The sequence below is a fragment of the Physeter macrocephalus genome, chromosome 7, assembly GCF_002837175.3.
Source record: "Physeter macrocephalus isolate SW-GA chromosome 7, ASM283717v5, whole genome shotgun sequence".
NCBI classification, from domain to species: Eukaryota; Metazoa; Chordata; class Mammalia; order Artiodactyla; family Physeteridae; genus Physeter; species Physeter macrocephalus.
In genome coordinates this window covers 87,052,866-87,075,077 of record NC_041220.1, presented here as the reverse complement: position 1 = coordinate 87,075,077, position 22,212 = coordinate 87,052,866, and the positions used below count along the sequence as shown (strand labels likewise).

At 35.7% G+C, this 22,212-nt stretch overlaps 1 protein-coding gene across 1 annotated transcript in view; it reads left to right on the top strand.

Annotated features, from left to right (window-relative positions):
- PCDH7 (protocadherin 7) overlaps nucleotides 1-22,212 on the top strand; it is a 451,994-nt gene that overhangs the window by 417,372 nt on the left and 12,410 nt on the right. The window contains exon 3 of the transcript XR_008617840.1: nucleotides 15,895-15,970. The gene's annotated coding sequence lies outside the window, so the exon portion shown is untranslated. The remainder of the gene's footprint in view (nucleotides 1-15,894; nucleotides 15,971-22,212) is intronic.

The following is a 22,212-nucleotide window of genomic DNA, read 5'->3' as shown; positions in this document are numbered from 1 at the left end:
TACAGGCTCCGGACACGCAGGCTCAGCGGCCATGGCTCACGGGCCCAGCCACTCCGCGGCACGTGGGATCTTCCCGGACCGGGGCACGAACCCGGGTCCCCTGCATGGGCAGGCGGACTCTCAACCACCGCACCACCAGGGAAGCCCTAGAAATTTCTTAATATTAATTTTATGCTTTCAGAATGATAACAATAAAGATAACAATGATAAAAGTCACAATTATTTGTTAACTACCCATGTTCCAAGCTTTGAATTTAATATCATCCCATTATCATTTCTAAATAAATAAAAGAATTAGATTTTATTATCTCCATTTTCGATGGAGAAATTGAGTCTCAATCAAGTTAAAATACACTGTTTGGCTATTAACTGAAAGGAATCCCAAACCCTATCTGAATGACTTCAAGGTCCATACTTCTATGTGCTTAACACCATCCCCCATCATCTTCCAATGTAGACTTTCAAATCTGCTTCAATAATTGTTCCTAGTGCAGAGAATTTCCCTAGTTAGCTCAGCACACACTGCGAGGACAGGACAAGAATTTCTTTCTAGAGCAGGATTTCTCACCAGTGATACTATTAACATTGTAGCCCAGATAAATCACACTGGAGGGTATTTAGGAACATCTCTGGCTTCACTAGATGCCAGTAGTACCTCCTCCTCAGTCATTACAATTATATGTATAACTAAGTCACTTTGTTGTACACCAGAAATTAACACAACATTGTAAATAAACTATACTTCAATAAAATAAATTTAAAAAGAATTTCTCCAGCCGTTGCCAAATGTGCCTTCCTCCCAGAGTGGGGACTGGGGAGCAAAATTGCCTTTAGTCGAAAACCACTATTCTAAAGGTCATTTGTTCTTTAATCTTGCCAAAGTCTAGGTCACTATTGAGTGTTGAGAAATACATGCTTTGTGGTATCTTACATGGTACACATCAATGTAGAATTTTAAAGCACATCTTTTTCCTAATCTAGTATACCATTTAAGAGCAAAACAAATACAGAGGGTGATTCATGTTCTGAACTAGAATCAATTTTATACACATACATTAAAGAAATTGTTAGAAATGAATCTCTCTCTATCTCTTTCTCTCTCTGTTTTCTTCTATCTCCCCACTCACCCTGAGCCTGTATTCCATTCCTTTTTCTTCCCTTCTTTCTTTCCTCCTTCCCTTGATTCCTCTCTCTCTTCCTTCCTTTTTTTCCTTCCTTCCTTCCTCCCTCTCCCCCTCCCTCCTTCCTTCCCCCACCCCTCTATTTCTTCCTTTTTCCTTCTTTTCTCCTTTCCTTGCTGAGACAGGTCAAAAAGAAACACAATCGCTTTTCAGTAGTACATTTTTTATTTTTAAACATTTTTTTGATGTGGACAGTTTTTAAAGTCTTTATTGAATTTGTCACAATATTGCTTCTGCTTTATGTTTTGGTTTTTTGGCCATTTTATGTTTTGTTTTTTTTGGCCGTAAGGCATGTGGGATCTTAGCTCCCTCGATCAGGGATCGAACCGCACCTGCTGCATTGGTAGGTGAAGTCTTAACCAGTGGACCGCCAGGGAAGTCCCAGTAGTATACTTTTAACTTAGTCTTGAATGTTCTAGTCACTTTAGTAATTGAAAAAAAGCTAAATATTTGAAAGATTGTGAATTTGCATGAAAATTTAGACTCCAGAATGACTCACATTGCATTTTCTACAAATAGTTTTGAAAAGGCTTTTATTTTAACAGGAAATTACATACTGCCATTGAGATTAAAATAAATCAATTGCTACAAATGATGCTTGAATTAAAACATCTATCTGTGCTGGTCTTAATTTTGTGTAGATAACATTTTCCTGATATTTTTACTTTTTTTCACCAAGATTAAATGTAATAGAGAGTGGTGGGTCCAGCAATTTAAATGGCACTTATTAAACACAATAAGGCAAAAGTATTCAGAGCCATTTACTACCTGTTTAAAAAGCCATTTTATTCTTTCTGTACACAACTCTTTTGAGTCAATTGGAGCTCCAAGACAGTTATAATGAGAGGAAATGATTCTTTCTTTTACACTGTTGTCTTTTCTTATTTGACGAAAACACTAAGAGTTTTTAAGTGAGACGAAGAATCCATATGCAGTAAATAGAAATAAATCAAAGGGCAGCAGTCCTCAAATTGTTTAGGCAATAAACATGAGATTTAAAGTCAGAAGAATATTTTGTTCACTTTGGATTATTTTAGCTACTTACCATTGTGTTTCTTTTTTTTTTTAAAGACAATATAGATATGACTATCTAGTAATGAAATCCACAAATAAATTCTAGGAAACCATGCTATTAAAAAGACCACATATCTCTCTATTCTTTTTGAATCTGCCCTTCTCTTACAACTCTAGTGAATTTAGGTTTAGAGGTAATGTCACTCACATCTCTGAGCTGGGGTAGAAAGAGAGATGGATCCTTCTTCTATACTAAAATAACCAGCAGATTCCTCCTTGAAATTTTGTGTGAATTTTGCTTAACTGTTCCTGTGTCTTAAGAGTGGTAGGTAAGAATATCATATCTGGAACGATTTCCTCTACCTAGATCTAACTAGGGTAACTAAGAGACAGAATAATGCCTCTGATCTGTATTTGGAAAAAAAAGAAAAGAAAAAGCAATCATTACCCTCAAGATGTTTTTTTTCAGGGAGACATGCATGGTGAGCACTGTCTCCCATAGCTAGTACAAGAAATAATCTGCAAGGGAGAGTTTTACAGGACTTTTCCACTGTAATTCCCATATGGCTTCTCTCTTGCTCTTGATTATCTGACCTTAACACTAAACTTTCTTCTTCAGCTTGTATTTCTCCATGTTTCCACTCATTCAGGAGGTATATCTGCCTGCAACAAGAGAAAGGTGAGGTTTGGACATGTGATTATTTATTTCTGGGTCTCTGCTCAAGTCAATGACAGCTCATTTTCAAGTTAGCATAAAGTAACCTAGTATATACATACATACATATAGATATATGTGTTACTATATATCTGGTGCTATTGCAAGAGCTTTACTAATATTAACTTAGAACCTTCAAAACAACCCTATGAGAAAATTAATTATCATCATCTCACTTTTCCAGTGAGGAATCTGAGACACAAACAGTTTCAGCAAGTTGCCCAAGGTCACCCAATAGTGAATTACCAATTCAAACCCAGGCCATCGGCCTTTAGACTCTGCCCTTCACCACTGTGTGCTACCAGCTCGTTGACAAGTGACGTCACATTCACTCCAGCCCTTCAGACACAGGATAGTTGACTATTTGCACACACCCTTTCAGCAGGGAAAGAGACTTTCTAATGCTTTGGATGAACATCTCCTTCAAAAAATATTTCCTATAAATCAGAGGCATCTCATTCTCTGGAATAATCTAGTGATACTTCAGAGGCCAGGGAGAAGCTGACTTCAGAGGTGGTCCCAGGTGGACAGAGTACACAGGTTTATGGCACTGCATCTTCTCAAGGAGACTTAAATGATTCTGGGGATTCTATGAGCACAGTTTTTGGCCTACATAAGACTACTGAATTTCTGTGAGTTATAACTTCTATGTATGTTTGTTTATAATTGATAGAACTCAAACTTCAAAAGTGAGATTAATAAAAATTCAAGATATATGGTTTGCAAAAAATAAACCCAAGTCAATCAATATGCGTATTCAAATCTTAGAAATACATGTTGGATGGTCAGTTTTAGAATTATAAGGACCTAATGTCAACATAAGCAAATCTGAAACAAGGCTAATTAAAATGTTGTCATGCTCTTTCAGAGGTCATTGTACTTTTATTTATTTTTTCTGAATCTTAAAGAAAAGCTGAAGGAATGTCTGGGATTGAAATATTGGTGGGTAGCCAATCCTTGAGGTGAGGTAGAACTGATTTCAAGATTTATAAATGGAGTTGAAGTTGATCATAGATAATATTAACTTACCAACTGAAAGGCTCACTAACAGGAAGAAAGAGGGTTTGATTTTTATTTTTGTAGTCTCCAAGATGGATTCAGTTGGTCATTGAGATCAATGACATGAACAGACTCCTCAACTAGATTCTAAGTTCCCAGAGGACAGACAGGGTGTCTACAATATTCAGCATTTAATTAACCCAGTTCATGGCACATAGTTGATGCCCAACAACATGTGACAAAGGAAGGAAGGACAGAAGATGAAAAGAAAGAGGGAAACAAAGAGGGAGGGAAGGAGGGAAGGGGGGAAAGGTGGGAGAAAAGAAAACAGCCTTCTAACTACTTTATAGGAGGCCTTATTGGAAAGGTTCTTAACGGTCTGTTCTCTAATGTAATCCTCAAATGAACTGCCTTCTAATTTCACTGTGAACACATTCAGATGTCTTAGCCTGTTTTAGAAAGGATGAATTCACAAAATTACCTCTCCATTCTATTCTATTCCTATTATCTTGTAGAAAAAGCAATTCTCTCACAAATATCTATAGACATCTATAATTTCCATGGGGGGCATTCAAAATTATTGCAGTTAAACACAACACTTTCTCTCTTTTTTGATTGGCTCTGAAATTGTAGCTCCTAATATTCAAAACCTGAGAGGATAAACATGAATCATATCTGAGAGTTTATAAAGGCCATGAAGACAGCAGATTGCAACACAATGGATTTTGACCTAGGTTCTAGGAAAGTTCTTGTGAAGAGTCTTAAAACCAAGTTTGAGTTCTTCCCTATTCCAGGCAAAATTCCATTAACCTATTCCATTCATTCAAATATTTAGAACATTATGGCATGCCTCAGATCCTCATCCAAGATTTGTCTAGGATTTTTACAAGTAGTTTCTGTCTTCTCAGATAGAGGCTTTTTCTATGATTAAAGACAGTTAAGCAAATCAAGAATAGGCAGGCTCTTGGGATTCATTTTGCATTCATGAAATCGTTCAAGTCCTTTAAAAAAAGCCATCTTCTAACCCCAGCATGACTAATGCATTTCTGGGTTGTGGTCATAACACTTGAGGCTGAAAAAAAAATTAAACTCTTAGCTTTAGATGTTTTGCTTTTATGCTTGCCACCACTGGAAGTTTGTTAAAAAATCTTGATTAGGACAGGGCTTGTTTTACACAAGGTGTTCCTGTGAAAAGGGTGGAGGGAAATGAAGGTTAATGCATGAACAGAGTTCAGTTACTCTGCTTCTCCTAGTTTCTAGGCATTTCTTCTGAGTTATTTATAAATAGATGCATTAGACATCCTGTTATTTTGAATAAGTGTCTAGTTTTAATTAGGCAAGGTACATAAGCATTTTAATTAGATATCCAAATACATCACCTGAGATTTTTTCCCTTAGAAAGTAAAAGTAATTTGATTTCTTCTTCATTAAATATAAGGACAGTAAAATCTTATGAATATCTTTTCAGCTCAAGAGATTGATATCTTTTCGATAGGACTATAATATATGCACAGATTATTTCCACTTAACTTTCTCTAAGTTAATGAAGTGTATGAAAGTAATGAAGTTAAACCACAACTTGTTAAGTGTGGTGCAATTTTCCAACATGACAAAGAAAAAGTTTCTAGGTTAATGCCGGTGCCCTGAATTAGAGCCCACTTTGTTCTTTTGCTTTTTAAAGTCAGTAGAAAAAAGTGTTAATTGTGTGTGTGTGTGTTTGTGTGTGTGTGTGTGCTTTCTATGAGATGAAATGAAGGACAGCATCCTGTTATTCCACTGGAATACATCTGTCACTCTTTTTTTTTCTGTCACTATCTATTATTTAACTATAAAATTAGGGCATGAGTGTAGAAGAAAAGATCTTTAACCATAAAAATTGGACAGTGTAGACTCTGCATTTTTCAGAATGCCTTTAACATATATAAATCACAGGGATTTTCCACATGGTTTTCACTGCAATCAACCAGCTAAAATTTGCTATGACACTGCTCATCATTCTCAGTTTTCTTGCATAGAAGTTAAATCCTGAATAATATTGCAGCTACAAGAGACACTGGCTTCTAAATGGGGTCGTGATGATTTTGAAGCCCAGCACTTCTACTCACTGATGGGGTCCAGAGACCCATTATTTAACCTATTGGAAACTCACTTTTCTCATCCACATTATGGAGACTCTACCTACTTTATGGTTGTTGGAAAAGTTGCAAAGAATGTAAAGCGGCATCTGCTGTCAAATGAGTCCTCGTTTTATCATCTTTGCTCCACAGCCATTTCTTTATCTTTGTTTTCTTTAATTTCCATTGGCTCAGCCTAGACTATCTCCATGATTGAATATTACTCACACTTAATGTACAAAAGCATCTTTTTACTCTTTTCAACAGTAGTCAATGGGAATCATTTTGAGTCATCTGAGATTGTCTACTTCATTCCTTAATGTGTTGCAAACCTGAGATGCTTAATATGGACTTAAGGTTACAGCACAGTCTTTAATAACTTTTACCATGAATTTAAGAACATGTTTAAACTTGAGATTTATTTATGTTTTTGGAGGGACTTACTTAAATCATCTATATTTCTATCTGTTTTTTCAGAAATTTTATTGAATGCATCTTGAAAATCAAGAGTTTTTATAAGTGAGAGTATTTTTCACATTATCTTTGTGTGACTGTGTGTCTTTGGACGATTCTATTCTTGGGAAAAGTGTGTTTCTGAATGACTGTGTGCACTCAGATAAAAGCAAATGTGGGCCTACAAGCCAAGTGAAACCTAAGTAAATTAGGATAGATTTCAGAATTTAAAAAAAAAATATTTATTTACTTATTTGGTTGCACTGGGTCTTTTTTTTTTTTTTTTTTTTTGGTGGTACGCGGGTCTCTCACTGTTGTTTTTTTGTGGTACGCGGGCCTCTCACTGTTGTGGTCTCTCCCGTTGCGGAGCACAGGCTCCGGACGCACAGACTCAGTGGCCATGGCTCACGGGCCCAGCCGCTCCGCAGCATGTGGGATCTTCCCGGACCGGGGCACGAACCCGTGTCCCCTGCATCGGCAGGTGGATTCTCAACCACTCCGCAGCTCGTGGGCTCCTTAGTTGTGGCATGCGTGTGGGATCTAGTTCCCTGAGTAGGGAATCAAACCTGGGTCCCCTGCATTGGGAACTTGGAGTTTTATCCACTGAGCCACCAGGGAAGTCCCCAGATTTCAGATTTTGAGATATCTCCTCTTTGATGCATGGCTAAAGTTCCCTTCCATGGTGGCAGTCATATTGCAATACATAAATGTGCCACATCAACACATTATACACTTTGAAGTTACACAATGTTATATGTTAATTGTACCTCAATTTTAAAATGAATAAATTAATATTTTTGGAGGGGTATGATTTGGAGAGGCCAAATAATCCCTAGATATCCTCTGGGGATGATCATTATGTATTTTACACTATTTTTAGAAGGCATTTTCTTCTCTTTATGGCCCAGTTCAAGGAACAGCTCTCTGAAACTACCCTTGATGGTGCAGAATTAATTGCTCTTTCATCCAAGTTCCTATAGTACAGGCTACATATTTTTGTTAACTTATGTATCACATTCCATTTTAGTGATTGTATGCAAGCATCTGCCTTACTAGATTTAGTCTCCTATAGGTAAGTGATTGTACTTTTCCTGGCCCCAGAGGGCACCCAGGTAGAATAACCCCTCTGGATATTCACTGGACTTGTGGATATTATAGAATTTGATGTTTTGTTACTCTTAAGTGTTGATATGCACCCTGTCAGAAAGCAATCCCCAGAAAGCAATTCTACTAAGTAGCCTTTGTGGAAAATTTTGCAATAAGTAAGAATTTATGCAGGATTTCATAGATTGGCATGAATTAGGGATTTAAAAATTATTTTACTAGGATGAAATTATAAATTCATTGTATTTACATATCTTCATGTTCCCTAATATTTTGCCACTTTAAATGGTCCAATATATTTTGCATGCAAATAGAGGTATTTAGTTCAAATTCCTAAATTAAATGTGTTGTTTTAATCTCTCTCCTAGTTGCAAAATGGGTATTTACTGATAAAAAGGGGAAGAGTTCCCCCAATGTCCTCTGGTCACTTTCCTGAGCTCCTTACCCAGGTAAAACCACAGTTTGCTGCATTTTTCTAGTAGACCCTTGAGTTATAAATAGACTAAATATATCTGCTTTTAGGGACATTTTACGTTCTTAAGAGTGCACAAGCTCTCATTAATAACTGAGGCAATTAGATTTAATTAGAGGGGTCTCTGACTACATGAAATCAGGATAAGATCAAATTAAGCCATTTTGCCTTATATAAGGTCTTTTCTATCTCCTCTCTTAATGCCCTCAAAATTGAGTTTCCCTAACCCTACTTTTCTCATAGAACTAATGATATTCTGCAAAGCAAAATGTCTGATTTTTAATGGTCTAAAAAAGCTAAAATATATTAACACATTTACCCTTACTTAGATATTTGAAGTCTTTGTAAAATTTTTTAATTTTTATTTTTTAGATTCTGCAAGGGTAAATCAATTCAACTAGCAATGGGTAAATTTCTATAGGATCCTGTGACTGGGTCCCACTGCTCTGTAGATCGAGAACAGAATATTTATGATCAAAATTGCTTTTGTGCTCCACGTTAGGAAAGCTCTGGGTGTGTCTGCCCCTCTCCCTTTATTCTCTCATGCCTACACGTTTATGGGTGTGCATGTCATGTGTGAAACAGAAGAACATTCTTATCTCCAAGGCTCAGCTAATTTTGTAAGAGATAGCAGCAGTCATAATAACATAAGGAGATATTTTTGGATTCAGACGCTGAACCCAGCCAAATATTTCATGTAGTGCAGTACGTCCACATGGAGCTGAAAAACAGCTTTTGTGCTCCAAGGAGTCCCTTAAATTGAAGCAAATTTAAACTAGGCTGCAAGGTCAGTAAACAATATGTCCTTTTAATTCCTTTCTGTGTGTATGTGGATTTCTAGCTCGCTTAAAGGATTATCATGTGTGCCCGTAATAGCTTTCTTATATTAAGGAATTGAAGGACTGATAGCATATTATATGTAGAGAGAGAATACTAGGGAGCAGTTGCAAAGTATGCTATTTTGGAGTAAAATAAGTGATAAGAAGATATAAAACTACATTAAATAGCTAGAGGGAGAGATAGGAAAGATGATGCCTTTGGGGGTGTAGAGGAGTTGAGTTGATAACTCATTTGTCTGTTATTTTTCATAATTTTTTAAAATTTTCTATTTCTATTTAATGTATTTTCATTCATTGTTATATGACAAGTAGGTATTGTGTCCTATCATGTCTCAGACATCATGCTAGATGCAGGAGATACAAGGGTAAACAAAACTAATGTAATCCTTGCTCTTGTAGAGTTTGCAGTCATTAAATGTGTATGTGTGCATGCATGTGTGTATATTTGCAATGATATAAGAGACATGGGAGAAACACAAAGATAGAGGGTGATATAAAATAGTAAAAACAGAAACAAAAACCTAGCTTAGTCCCAGGAGGCAGGGAGTCACTCCTGGAGGAAATGACAGTTAACCTGAGATTAAAAGACTGAGTAAGAATTGATTAGGTAAGGGTGGGAGGGGGGAAAGCAAGGAGGAGGGAAGGCGGGGTGGATGTGATGGGTTGAGATTTGGAGCAAGAAGGAAATTGGCCCATTTAAAGAACAAATTAAGTTGAGGACCATTATGTCTGAACTATAGTAACAGCAGGTGGTAAGTCTGAGACAAGGAGGAAGAGTTAACTATTAATATGACACAATGTCATTTTAACATGGGAAGAGATAAAGTACATACATGGTTTTAGCTCTTTCTGGAGTATTCATCATACATAAATATTACTCTATAAATTACTGGTTATCGTTTTATAAAAACTTTCCTGAAACTCCCAGGCATAATTTATGACTTTAAACCCAGTATTATGTTGATAATTAGTACCTATTTTCCTGCATTCATTGATTTGTTCAACCAACTTGTCCAGATACCAATATGTTCTGGAGACTATGCTAGATGTTGATATAGGGGATAGAAAGTTATGCTTAACAGTGTTCTTGCCCCCAGGAAGTTTATATTAGAGAGGGAAAATGCTTGTCTCACTGTTGTATAGTATGTCTCAATAAGCTTTCTATTTTATAATATTTCTAGATTTACAGAAAAATTGTGAAGATAATACAGAGAGTTCCTAGAGTCTCACACCTACTTCCCCCATTAACATCTTAAATTAGTATAATACATTTGTCATAATTAATGAACCAATATTAATATATACATTCTTATTAACTAAAGACCATACTTTATTCAGATTTCCTTAATTCTTACTTTATGTCCTTTTTCTGTTTCAGGATCCCATCCAGGATATCATACCACACATTTAGTCTTTTTTGTTTTTGTTTTTTATTGAGGTATAGTTGATGTACAGTATTATATAAGTTTCAGGTATACACACAGGGATTCACAATTTTTAAAAGTTATAGTCCATTTATAGTTATTATAAAATATTGGCTATATTTCCTGTGTTGTACAATATAGCTTAGTAGCTTATTTATTTTATACTACTACATTTAGTCTTAATGTCTCCTTAGGCTCCTTTGACAGTGAAAGTTTCTCAGACATTCATTGTTTTTGATGATCTTAAAATTTTGAGGAGGTCTGGTCAGGTATTTTGGAGAATATTCATCAGTTGGAATTTGACAGTTCGACAGTAGTTATGGGTTTTGGCAGGAAGAGCACAGAGGGGAAGTATCCTTTTCATCGCATCATATCTAAGGTACACACTATCAGTATGACATCATTGTTGCTATTGACTTTGAGCTCCAGGCTGAACTAGTGTTTGTTACGTTTCTCTACTGTAAAGTTACTCTTTTTCCTATACCACCTTTTTTGGAAGCCCATGCTCAGTAATGACTACTCAAGTTCCACCACCTTGGGGGAGGAGTACCTACATAAATTATTTGAGATTCATCTGCATGGGAGATTTGTCTTTTCTTCCCTATTTATTTATTTATGTAATTATTTATATCAGTATGGATTCATGGATTTTTATTTTATACTTTGGATTATAATTCAGTACTATTTTAGTTATTTTGTTGCACAAATTGTTACAGATTAGTCCATTGGGGGTTCTTTTACTTGGTCCCTGCTTCCATTTGCCTTACCCCCAAACTCTAATCATTTTCATTCTCTCTGCCCCTAGCACTTTCTTTTTGACACTACATGATGTTTCAGGTTTATCTTGTGTAGTTCCTGCCTCAGTAGTAAAATCAGTCATTTCTCCACGGATAACTTTTTTGCTTTATTTTCACATGCATATTCTTCAATATGTTGAACTCCTTCAATTGAGGTTTTTGCTTGTCTGTTTCAATATCTATATTCTTTAGACTAAAATCATGTTTAATCCCATGTTAAGACAAATTAGATGTTTGCTCAAGAAATGAATTAATCATGCATATGTTCTGATGCAGAGGTCACTCCATATTTATGTTTTCTTCTGTTCTCTAATAATACCTCTTATTGATTCCTATTATGTAATAGCCTCTATGCTAAAAGGTTGTCCTCAAACACTAGCTAACATTAAAATCTCCCAACTCTTATTAACCTGGTATTATTTTATTTACGCTTGACAGGTGAGGAAACTGAGGCACAAAGAGGTTGCCTACCTTAGCTAGTCACACAACTGAAGTGTGACCAGCAGGAGACTTGAGTGATGGACTTGCCCCAAAGACCAAAGCAGGCTCAGTCTTGATAAACAGCCCTGGGTTTTTAAGCTCAATATCTGGTCTCCTTTACTACATGTGGATCCTTCTGGTCATCATGGTTGCTTCTTTATTTCAGCAAGCTCCAAATCCTATCTTTCACTTGTAGGGATTCACTCTGCTCTTGTCCTCTCCTACCTTTGATAGCTGCTTCCATCTAGATTATGTTCTTTGGACTTTTCAACTGACTTCCCTTATTGTGGGATACCGCCTCTCTAGTTCTTTATTAACCCACACAACCATGCAGACCTTTTTCTTCAAAGAGGCCTCTGATATTCTTCACATGAAAAAATATAGGTAATAACAAAATTAACAGAGAGGTTTAGAAGATCGTAAAATACTGATTCTTTACCTACCGCTCCTGATTCCTTCACAGAGGATAAGTTGAAGCCATAATTGGGCTTTGAAATCCAATCTCCCTCCTCCATCATCACTTTGGTGAAATCACATTGTTCTTTCCTCCCTTGATTATGCCTCTTCTGAGATGAAGTCACCATAAAGACCAGAGATTGATCTCCTGTTTCAAACCAATGGCTAGAATCTCTGAGGCTTCCAGGTGAGCTGGCGCTTAATTCACTAGGTCTCTGCCCTGATTAGAAATGATTTCCTTGTAAATTTCCTAACCCTTCTTTTGAGAAACACTTCTGAGTTCTTACATTTCTAATCAACCTCTGTATTAAAAATTCCTACCCTTTCCTCTGGACTTTTGAAGTGCTCTGCCTTCAACTGTGTGGCATTTCCTAGAGGAATTTATTTTCCCCTCTAGTTCTGGCTATTTAGATTAAGCAAACAGACATCATTTTAGCTTTGCCTTTTTGCCAGGCATCCTTCAAAATATCTTAACCCTGTTGTCGATCTCTCTAATTTTCATAGACCAGATATGCATGGGGCATGTCAGGATGCAGTGTTCTTGAGATTTCCAATTGATAAAATAGCTAATAACAAAGCTTTTTATTGTATATATTTTCCCTTATGAAATCTATTCAGCTTTTAATTTTGATCTGAAGTTTTTCTTAGTTCACTCAGAATTGGAATGTAATAAAAGTTTTTCTTCCAACTCCATTCATGGAGCAAGGGATTGTTTTTGATTTATTATATTAGACATACCCTGAAGAGACAAAAAAGTTCAGGAAATACTTGTAAACAGACCAATAATCTTGAGTTTTATAAAAATCACCTGGCAAATCTACTGCCCCATGCAACCTTATGGCCCTGATATTTCTAACTCAGAGTGGGTCAAAGAATGTGCTGTGCTCCCCAAGGGTTTCAGACTGGAATGTGCCTCTTAATCCCAGACATATCTGGGTATTGCTGAGAGCTTGTATACGGGCAGTCACGTGTTTTTAACCATTTACTTAAGTGTCTTTACTATTTTGGACATATCCACTCACTTGATAAGAACTATCAATTTAAAAGTAGCTGTTCACACACACTACTATGTATAAGACAGATAACCAGCAAGGACCTACTGTATAGCACAGGGAATTCTACTCAATATTCTGTGAAAACCTATATGAGAAAAGAATATAACAAATCATGAATATATGTATTTGTATAACTGAATCACTTTGCTGAGAACCTAAAACTAACACAACATTGTAAATCAACTATACTCCAATAAGAATAAATAAATAAAAGTAACTTTACATAAATTAGAACATTTTGTTCCAAACAGTAAAAACAAATTTGAGCTAGATTAAGTCACAAGGGAGAGTTTGTTCTAAGGACATAAAAGTGTGTTTTAGGGAACTCATAAGGAAGCAGTGCAGGCACTGTAACAGGAAATTAAGAGCCTTCCAGAATTCGAAATCTCTCTCTCTAACCCCAGCTGAGACTGGTATCTCCTGTTCGCAGTTCTAAATCTCAAAGAAAGGAACTCTGATTGGCTCCCCTTGAATCATCTGCCTGCCTAGTGGTCAAGGCCTCAGAGAGGGGCTTGACTTCTGGAGACCAAATTGGAGAGTCAGAGGTTGGCAGATCATAGAATCCATTCTAGGTATTTAGAAGCAAAAGCATTTACAGGTATTAGAAGGTGGGAAAGTGAAGATCAGAAAAGACTTCCTTTACATCAGAAATACTAAAAGCAGCTGAAAGTAGAGTCGGTCACCAATAATTTCCTCTTCTCCCGCAGCGTCCATGAGAGTGTGTGGTGAGTAGGAAACTAACTAGTGCTTGATTGACTGATAAGCTGGCAGTGTGCCTCAGCCTTGAGTATTGTGTGATATCCTTTATTGTTAAACATGACTGGTAAATCATGCCACAGTTGCTGAAGTAGTCAGATCTGGGACTTTTCGAAGACACACTTCTTTGTCTACTGCTAAAACAATCAATAATTAGTAATACATTGTAGATCTTCAGTTCTGATTTCAACTTCATAAAATGTTGCACAAAAAAATATGTGTGGAAAGGAAGAATAGAAAAAAACACTGAATAAAACACCACGGAAAAAATAATTTGGTAAGGTGAAGAACATGCTAGATCTCCTGATTTCTTTTTTCTTTTTTTTTTTTTTTTTTTCCGGTACGCGGGCCTCTCACTGCTGTGGCCTCTCCCGTTGCGGAGCACAGGCTCCGGACGCGCAGGCTCAGCGGCCATGGCTCACGGGCCCAGCCGTTCCGCGGCATGTGGGATCCTCCCAGACCGAGGCATGAACCCGCGTCCCCTGCATCGGCAGGCGGACTCCCAACCACTGCGCCACCAGGGAAACCCCTGATTTCTTTTCGTGATTTATTAGCTAGTGTTATGCTACCTACAAGGGAGATAGATTCTATATATCCATTAACTTTGGGGGGTTGAAAATTACATATATCTGTGTTTTTATTATACTACAACAAATTACTTGTAAGAATTTTTGAAGATTGTTTAATACGTATACAATAATTCAAATTAGTATACTGTATTTATATTTATTTCAAATGAAAATTGCTATTATAATGCTTTAAAAATACACTTTAATATAGATTATATATAAACATATATATAATTTCAATTGCTTCTTACTCTGTTTTCTTTATCAGATGAAAAAGCAAAACTTCAGAATGTTACCTAATTACTGAGTCATTCAAATAAAAAGTGGTAGAACTGGGTTATTTCCTTTTTTCTTTTAGTTATTGTACATTCATGTACGTTTTTTCTTTTTTATTAACTTTTTTTAGAGCAGTTTTAGGTTCACAGGAACATGGAGGGGAAGGTACAGAAATCTCCCATCTACCACTTGCCTCCACACATGCATAGCCTCCCCCCTTATGGTATATTTGTGGCAACTGATGAGCCTACATTGACACATCATAACCATCCAAAGTCCATAGTTTACCTTGGGGTTCACTCTTGGCATTGCACATTCTGTGGGTTTGAATAAATGTGTAATGACATACGGTGTCATACAGAGTATTTTCACTGTCCTAAAAAATCCTCTGAGCTCTGCCTGTTTCTCCCCCCGCAACCCTCACAGTCCCTAAAAACCATTGGTTTTTTACTGTCTCCATAGCTTTGCCTTTTTCAGAATGTCATATAGATGGACACATACAGTAAAAATGCTCCCTACAGTAAGTAGCTTTTTCAGATTGGCAAATATTTTCTCCTGGTCTGTGGCTCGTCTTCTCATTCTCTTGACATTGTATTTTTCAGAGTAGAAGTCTTTAATTTTAATGAGGTCCAGCTTATCTATATCAAGCAAGTTTAAAAAAAAATCTGTTTTCAATTAAATACAGTGATGTTACTTCATAGCTGCATTTCACTTGCAAAAATTAATTCATACCTTACACACACACACACACACACACACACACACACAAGATAGAGGAAAACAATATCCTTTTAAATGGTGTAAGCTATTTTACCCACATTCTACTCAATAAACAAATATCCCAGAACTACCATGAAAAGCTAGAATGTAAAGATGTTTTTCCATTACTTGGCCTGGGTTCCCACATATGTAACATAGTGTGAAATGATCACCATACCGAGTGGGTTTCTAGTATTTAGAGATATGTACTTTTGGCAACGTGCTCCTAAATACAATCCAACTACTTCATCCAGTGCTCAGCTTAAAGAAATCACAACTTATTCCAGTGATGGAAGTTATACCTTCAACTGCCTGCTAACTTGAACTTAATGAGAAATGTCTGGGAATTTTCAAGGGTATTTTTGACTGTATGTGACTATATGTACATCTTTTGTTTGGTTGTTTCTTTCTTTTGTTTTTTTTTACTCTAGGATTTTACTGTAGAAAACCAGCATAACTAACAATCTGTAGACTATTGAAGGACATCAGCTGCAAATAAGATATAAGGTATGATGATAAAATAATTCAACTTAATTTTTGGCAAACCTATTCCAGCATTGATAAACAAGTGTGAACAAGTTTCTTAAAAGCTGGCACCCATTCTCTTATTCCAGAATTCATTTATATTCAGATATTTTCTAATTTCTTCTTTTAGAATATCCTTTGAAGCTTGCTCAAATCGTTTAAATTCAATTAACCTTGGCATGTGGCCATTCTTCGTGAGTAGACTTGGTTTCTAGTAATAGTCAACATTCTTCTCATATAAGTGTTAGGCACTTAAACTGGCAAAATTATTTTAAGACAAAATGTGTTGTGCCTCTAGATTAAGAAGACTGCTTCACTCCTAAGGCTCATAATCTAGCTCTGAGAGCAAGTTGCGGGAATGAATTTCAGAATGCTGATGGGAACATCACTGGAATTAATAAATAAATATGATGACCACTTTGCAAAAGACAACACATATTTGAACGCGATGGTTCTAATACATTTGCTTAAATTTTTACTCTCCAGTAGCCAAATCTCCTTTACTTAAAAAAGCTTCTTACAAAAAAGGACTGTAAAATAGCTTTAGACCTTTACCTGCATGCTGTTTCTAAGGTCATGAAAATAGGACAATTGTCTTCCCCCTCTTAGTCCTATTGCATTTTCAAAGAAAAACTTTAGTTCAGGTTATTACTTGTCATGATTTCTTTTTTGGCAGCTCCCCAAAAGACATACCACAATGTGTCCTTGAGTATCAGATTTATAGAGAATGTTCATTGGGCATGCCTGGACTTTTCTATGATTCTTAGCATATAAAATTAGAATAGATTCATATAGTGTAGGACTGGGATTATTTGAAGTGAGTGAGGCACTTACTGCAGGTACAAAGTTTAAGAAGCCCAAAACACTGTCATCAAGATAAATAATATTATAAAGCAAAATATTAAGCACATCAAAATTAATGAAAAAAAGTTTTTGATGTACAAAATATTAATTTTTAAAATAAAATAGGGGTTGGTTTATTTGCCAACATGCATGATTTTGCAAGAAAAAAGTGTCAGCTTGAAGTTCCTCGGCTGAATAGATTCCATGTTGCCATGTTGGTTTTGAGAGCTGACAACCGTGTGGGAACAGATTAAATAATATAGACTGTAATGTATCATTGTTTTTTGTTTTTTGTTTTCTTTTTGTGGTACGCGGGCCTCTCACTGTTGTGGCCTCTCTCGTTGCGGAGCACAGGCTCCGGACGCACAGGCTCAGTGGCCATGGCTCACGGGCCTAGCCGCTCTGCGGCATGTCGGATCTTCCCGGACCGGGGCACAAACCCGTGTCCCCTGCATCGTCAGGCGGACTCTCAACCACTGCGCCACCAGGGAAGCCCTATCATTGTATTTTTTGATAGTAGAACTTCATTACATTTTTCCAACTGGTTCTAAACATGGAAGAATCTTTTCTAAGTGTATGTAGGAGAGCACATTTTCCTCAGCCTCCAATTTTTTTCACAGCTGAATTTGCTTTTTGCTACCAAGCACTGATAGTCACTTTTTTAGCTCCCCAAAGAGTGTGTGTGCAATTCACCATCATCCTGTGTTATATTACATAATGGACAGTCAGTACCATTGGTAGAAATCAACTTGAATGTTTGTGTAGACAAAACTGTTATTATTTTTTCAGATTGATATATTGTTTCAGAATAGTGTAAAGTATGTAAAGGGCAGAAATAATGTGAAAGTATAAACATCAAAAGATAAATACTAAAATGTACTATTATAAAGAGAAAATTCTGCTTGTTCTTTGATATTTAAATGTTTGCTGTTTATTCAGCATATGACCTGATTCAAATTATTTACAATTCAAGTATTTGTGTCTACTGTGGAGCTTGTTTTGGCTGTTTAGTCTAAAATGGTTCTCCTTGTTATTTCTTGTATACTGTATACAACCTAGATTAGCATAATCACTGTGATTAACATTAATTGAGGAGAAGAAATGAAAATGGTTGCTGAAAACACTTTGGCTGATATGTACAATGGTAAAATTTTGTATTACATGAATAGTCAAATTATAACATTTGACTTTAGTTCTAAAATCTCTGAAGCATTAGTGGGAAAATAGAATTGTGGGCATAGATGAATATACAAACGTATGCTAGACAAAAATGCAGACGTGATCTGTATAGGAATATGCACTGCTGTCCTAATGTATTTACTTGGAGCACCATAATATGGCTGTTAAGAGCATAGACTTTACAATTATGCTAAGACACAAGTCGACCCTTGCTTTAAATGTTAGCTGTGTAACTGTGAGTCAGTTAGTGAATGTCTCCAGATCTCAGTTTTCTTACTCGTAAAATGGGACTAATTAATATAACTTAGTTAGTAATGTGGTTGTAAGTCTTAAATAAAACTCTTTATGCAAATTTTTGGCATAATGTTAGGCAAATGATAAATGTTTTTAAAATATTATCTATGATCTATCACATCTTTGATTTTTTTCTGCTGTTTCATTGCCTAATGTCACATTCTTTTTCACTGTTCTGCACTTTATTTCATACTCTTTCCACTATAGTTTTCACTGTTTGTAATGTTAATGACTTCCATAAATTTACTTTCCTTTTCATTTCTGTAGAGAGTTTCTGAAATTCTCTATAGGTTTTCTTTCCCTTGTTTCTGGGCCTATTGTCCCATTTCTGATCCAAAATTAATGCAACAAGTGCCAGGTTTTGCTCTGGAAAACACACTAAGTTATAGTGTGTGTTCAATGAAAAATGGCCTCCTATTGTTTATTTCAAATAAATTTAAATTGGATAAGTCTACCTCAAAAATACAAAGGATATCTGCTTCAAAAATATCAATTTTGGAAGAATGGCTAGTGGAGTTCATTATTAACTGCTAAAAATTATAAATATATAAATATTAATTTATTTATAAATATAAAATTTAAAAGCTTAAAAATAAAAATATAAAAATAAAGGTTGGTTTGACTTCCCTGATAATCAGATATTTTTTGTGACAGGTACCAATAAAGGTAGAGAAAGTTGTCAGACTACCTATCATATAAGAAATTATAATAAACTTCAATATTGAGACTGTAGAAGAGATGTCTTCTTTCTGTTATCAATCACTAAGAAAAATTTGCTAGACTTCCTAACCTTTGTCTTCCAAGACTGTATCATCAGGAACACATTCAGTTGCAAGTAACGTTAAAAAAATATAAGTACTATTAAAAATATTTTTTTTCTTCTACACAACAATTAGTTTAGAGATAAAAAGTTGGTAGTGTGAGTTCAGTTATTCAGTGTATCATAAAGAACCCAGGATTTTTCCATGTTTCTACTCTATGATCCTCAGAATTTTGGTGTTTTAGTCTTAAGTTTGTTGACTCATGGCTACGAGAAGTCTACTATAGCTCCAGATATCAAGACCTCGATCTAAGACAGAGATGTAAGGCAGAGCTGTAAGACAACTTCTCATGCCACTTTCCTGCTTGTGAAATTTTTACACAAAGACGCTTAGCAGAATTCTCCTTTATCTCTTTTACGAGAAATGGAAAATGAGCACTCTCTAAACAAGAAGTTTTATGCCCATTTTCTCTGAGATCAAGTGATCTCTTCTTGATGTCTTGAGAAAATCAAAGCTCTGTTAGCAAGGCAGTGGTGTGTGAGCCACCATTATGCCTGTCACATAGGCATACACACACACAACACACACACACACAATTTTAGTCTACAGGAGGAAGCATGAGGTTCACAAAGTGACTGTCATCTCTCTTCACATTAACTTCCTATTTTTTCCTATTTTTTCACTGGCTCTAAAAATGTTAGAAATGTTAGAGTGCTAATAATCACAGTTAATGCTTCTTTGATCAAGGGTTCTTCTGAAACTGAGGTTCTATTAGAGAATATACCTATTTTTGAGGTGGCTGTTATATCTCTCCATACTCCATAAATAGGGAAAATGAAGAGCAAAGAGAAAATACATGCAGGGAAATAAGATGGTAGATACATAAAATGCATATCAAACATGTTAATCTCTTTTTAAAAGTTGGTCATAATGTTGGCTTTAAACTTCTTGGCAACCAAGAAGAAGAGGAAAATCAATCAAGTCAAGACATTCATAGTATCCATAAGACAGAAATTAACTTCTGACTCACAGGAAACCCGATTAATCTGGAAAAATCCAGAGGTGTTTTCTCCAGGGTTCTGATAAAAGGAACAATGTATAACCCAGTGAATATGGTTCCATTAACTTCTTTACAGCAAACACATTGCAGCATTTCTCAGGGGCAATTTCCTATGAGCTCCTTCAATTTTAACAATAGCAAACCACATAAACATGATTCAGAAAACACAATTTTTGGTCAAGCACCATAGACCTGGTAAATCCCGAAACAAGAAGGATAATAGAAAAATATATAATAAATCTATCTTCCCTTTCCTCCTTTGAAAATTCATCTTCATAAATGAGAGTAACAGACGCAGGAAATGTACAAACAAATCTATCTGGCCTCACAATTGACAGTACATTTGGTCAGTTTTGGTTAGTTTATTACCTTTTAGTTCTCAAGATCTCAACAAGCTAATATTTTTCTTAGGTTTATGCTAGTGGGATTGCAGCATCTACTAGCAACACTTAAAAAAAATTGCAATAGAACAGAGACCATAAGATTCAAGTAATTCTCAGAACAAACTGGAGTTGCCATTTGACTTATTATTTTTAAAAATTTACTTTCTTATATATATTTCCTAAAAATAAATTAAAGATTTTGTCATGAAAGACCCTTCTGAGCAATAGTGTGTCAAAGGATTACCTTTGATCCTGACCACTGACTTTATATCTGTAAGTAATTAAATATTTAGGGAGTTAATTCATTTCCAACCATTAATTTTCAACTCAGGTTAAGTGGTTTGTCTGTTTGACTTCATTTCAAATTATCATGACTTGAACTTAGACATCATTTGGCAAAAGATAAAAATCTCAAGTGTCCAGGAGCCCCAATTATTAATCCCTCTTATGGAGGTAACCATTTAGCCTGCATAAAGGGCATATTTTCAATATAACCTTTTAACCTTCCATGACACATGTAAAGACAAAAATAGACATAATTTATAAGATTTAGGAGATGTGCTATTGTTTTTTAAAACAGTATTTTAATATATAATAAGTGTATATAACCCTTTAAAATTGATCTCTAAGTTTGTTCTACTTGTAAGGACTGTTCTTTTGGAAAATGTCATCATTATTTTAATTAAAAATAACTCAACTTTTTGACTAAATCATTGTCAGCTTATCCATTGCTTGCCTCCAAATTCACCTTAGAAACACAAAAAAAAAATTTTTAAAGAGTTTAAGCAAAAAACCTACTATCTGGTAAAATTAGCAAGTTGGAAATGTAAATAAAGACATGCATACTGATTGCAAAAGGTCACCAAAATTGCAGGTGCAAAAATGCAGGTGCAAACAATTAACCTCTTGAGCAGGAAACTGGCTGATTGCAGGTGCAATTAGTGAAATGCAGAATAAAGAAGGAATGGTGGAGTTGAAAATTTAATCTCAAATTGTATGAGTTTTCAAACTACATTGCAGTCAAGTTAAAAGTATTGTAGAAAGTTCAGAAATAACAGATGTAAAGCTACTGTATCACCTGTTAACCTAAAAGAAATAGAATGCCAGATATCTCTCCAAAAAAAGATGGGTTTCTTTGGGATCAACAAAGAATTGCAATCCAGGGTCTGCAACCAGGGTGAGCAAGTACCTTCATGGCAAAGGAAGAACACTTTTATAGAGAGGAATGAGGAAGTTGGGAGGGCTAAAGTTTCATTGGCTGCATCCTTGCCAAAGAAGAGGAGTCTTTCCTGTTGGGCTCTGCTCTTATCACAGGGTGTGAAAGCTCCCACTTGTGGTCTCCTGACACTATTTAATTGAGGTTTCTGTGTATTAATTTTTTTACATGCTGAAGAAGTAATTAGTAAAAGTTTATTGTGCAAATACCAAAAAGACAGTTTGTAACCTGGGAGCACTCAAACAAAGACATGGAATGAGCCTCAGGGATATACTGTTACAAAGCAGCTTATACAGTGAGAAGGCGGTGACTGTTTATTCTTCATAGTGATTGTTTATAATATTAGACTTTTCTTAAATGATAGAGAATTGGTCAGTGGTTACCTCATATCAACCTTCAGAAACAGTTTAAGCTTTGCTTACAATTTCCAGAGGTGTAAACAAGACATGACTCAGGTCAATTTAGCCTTGCAAAATAAGCTAAACTAA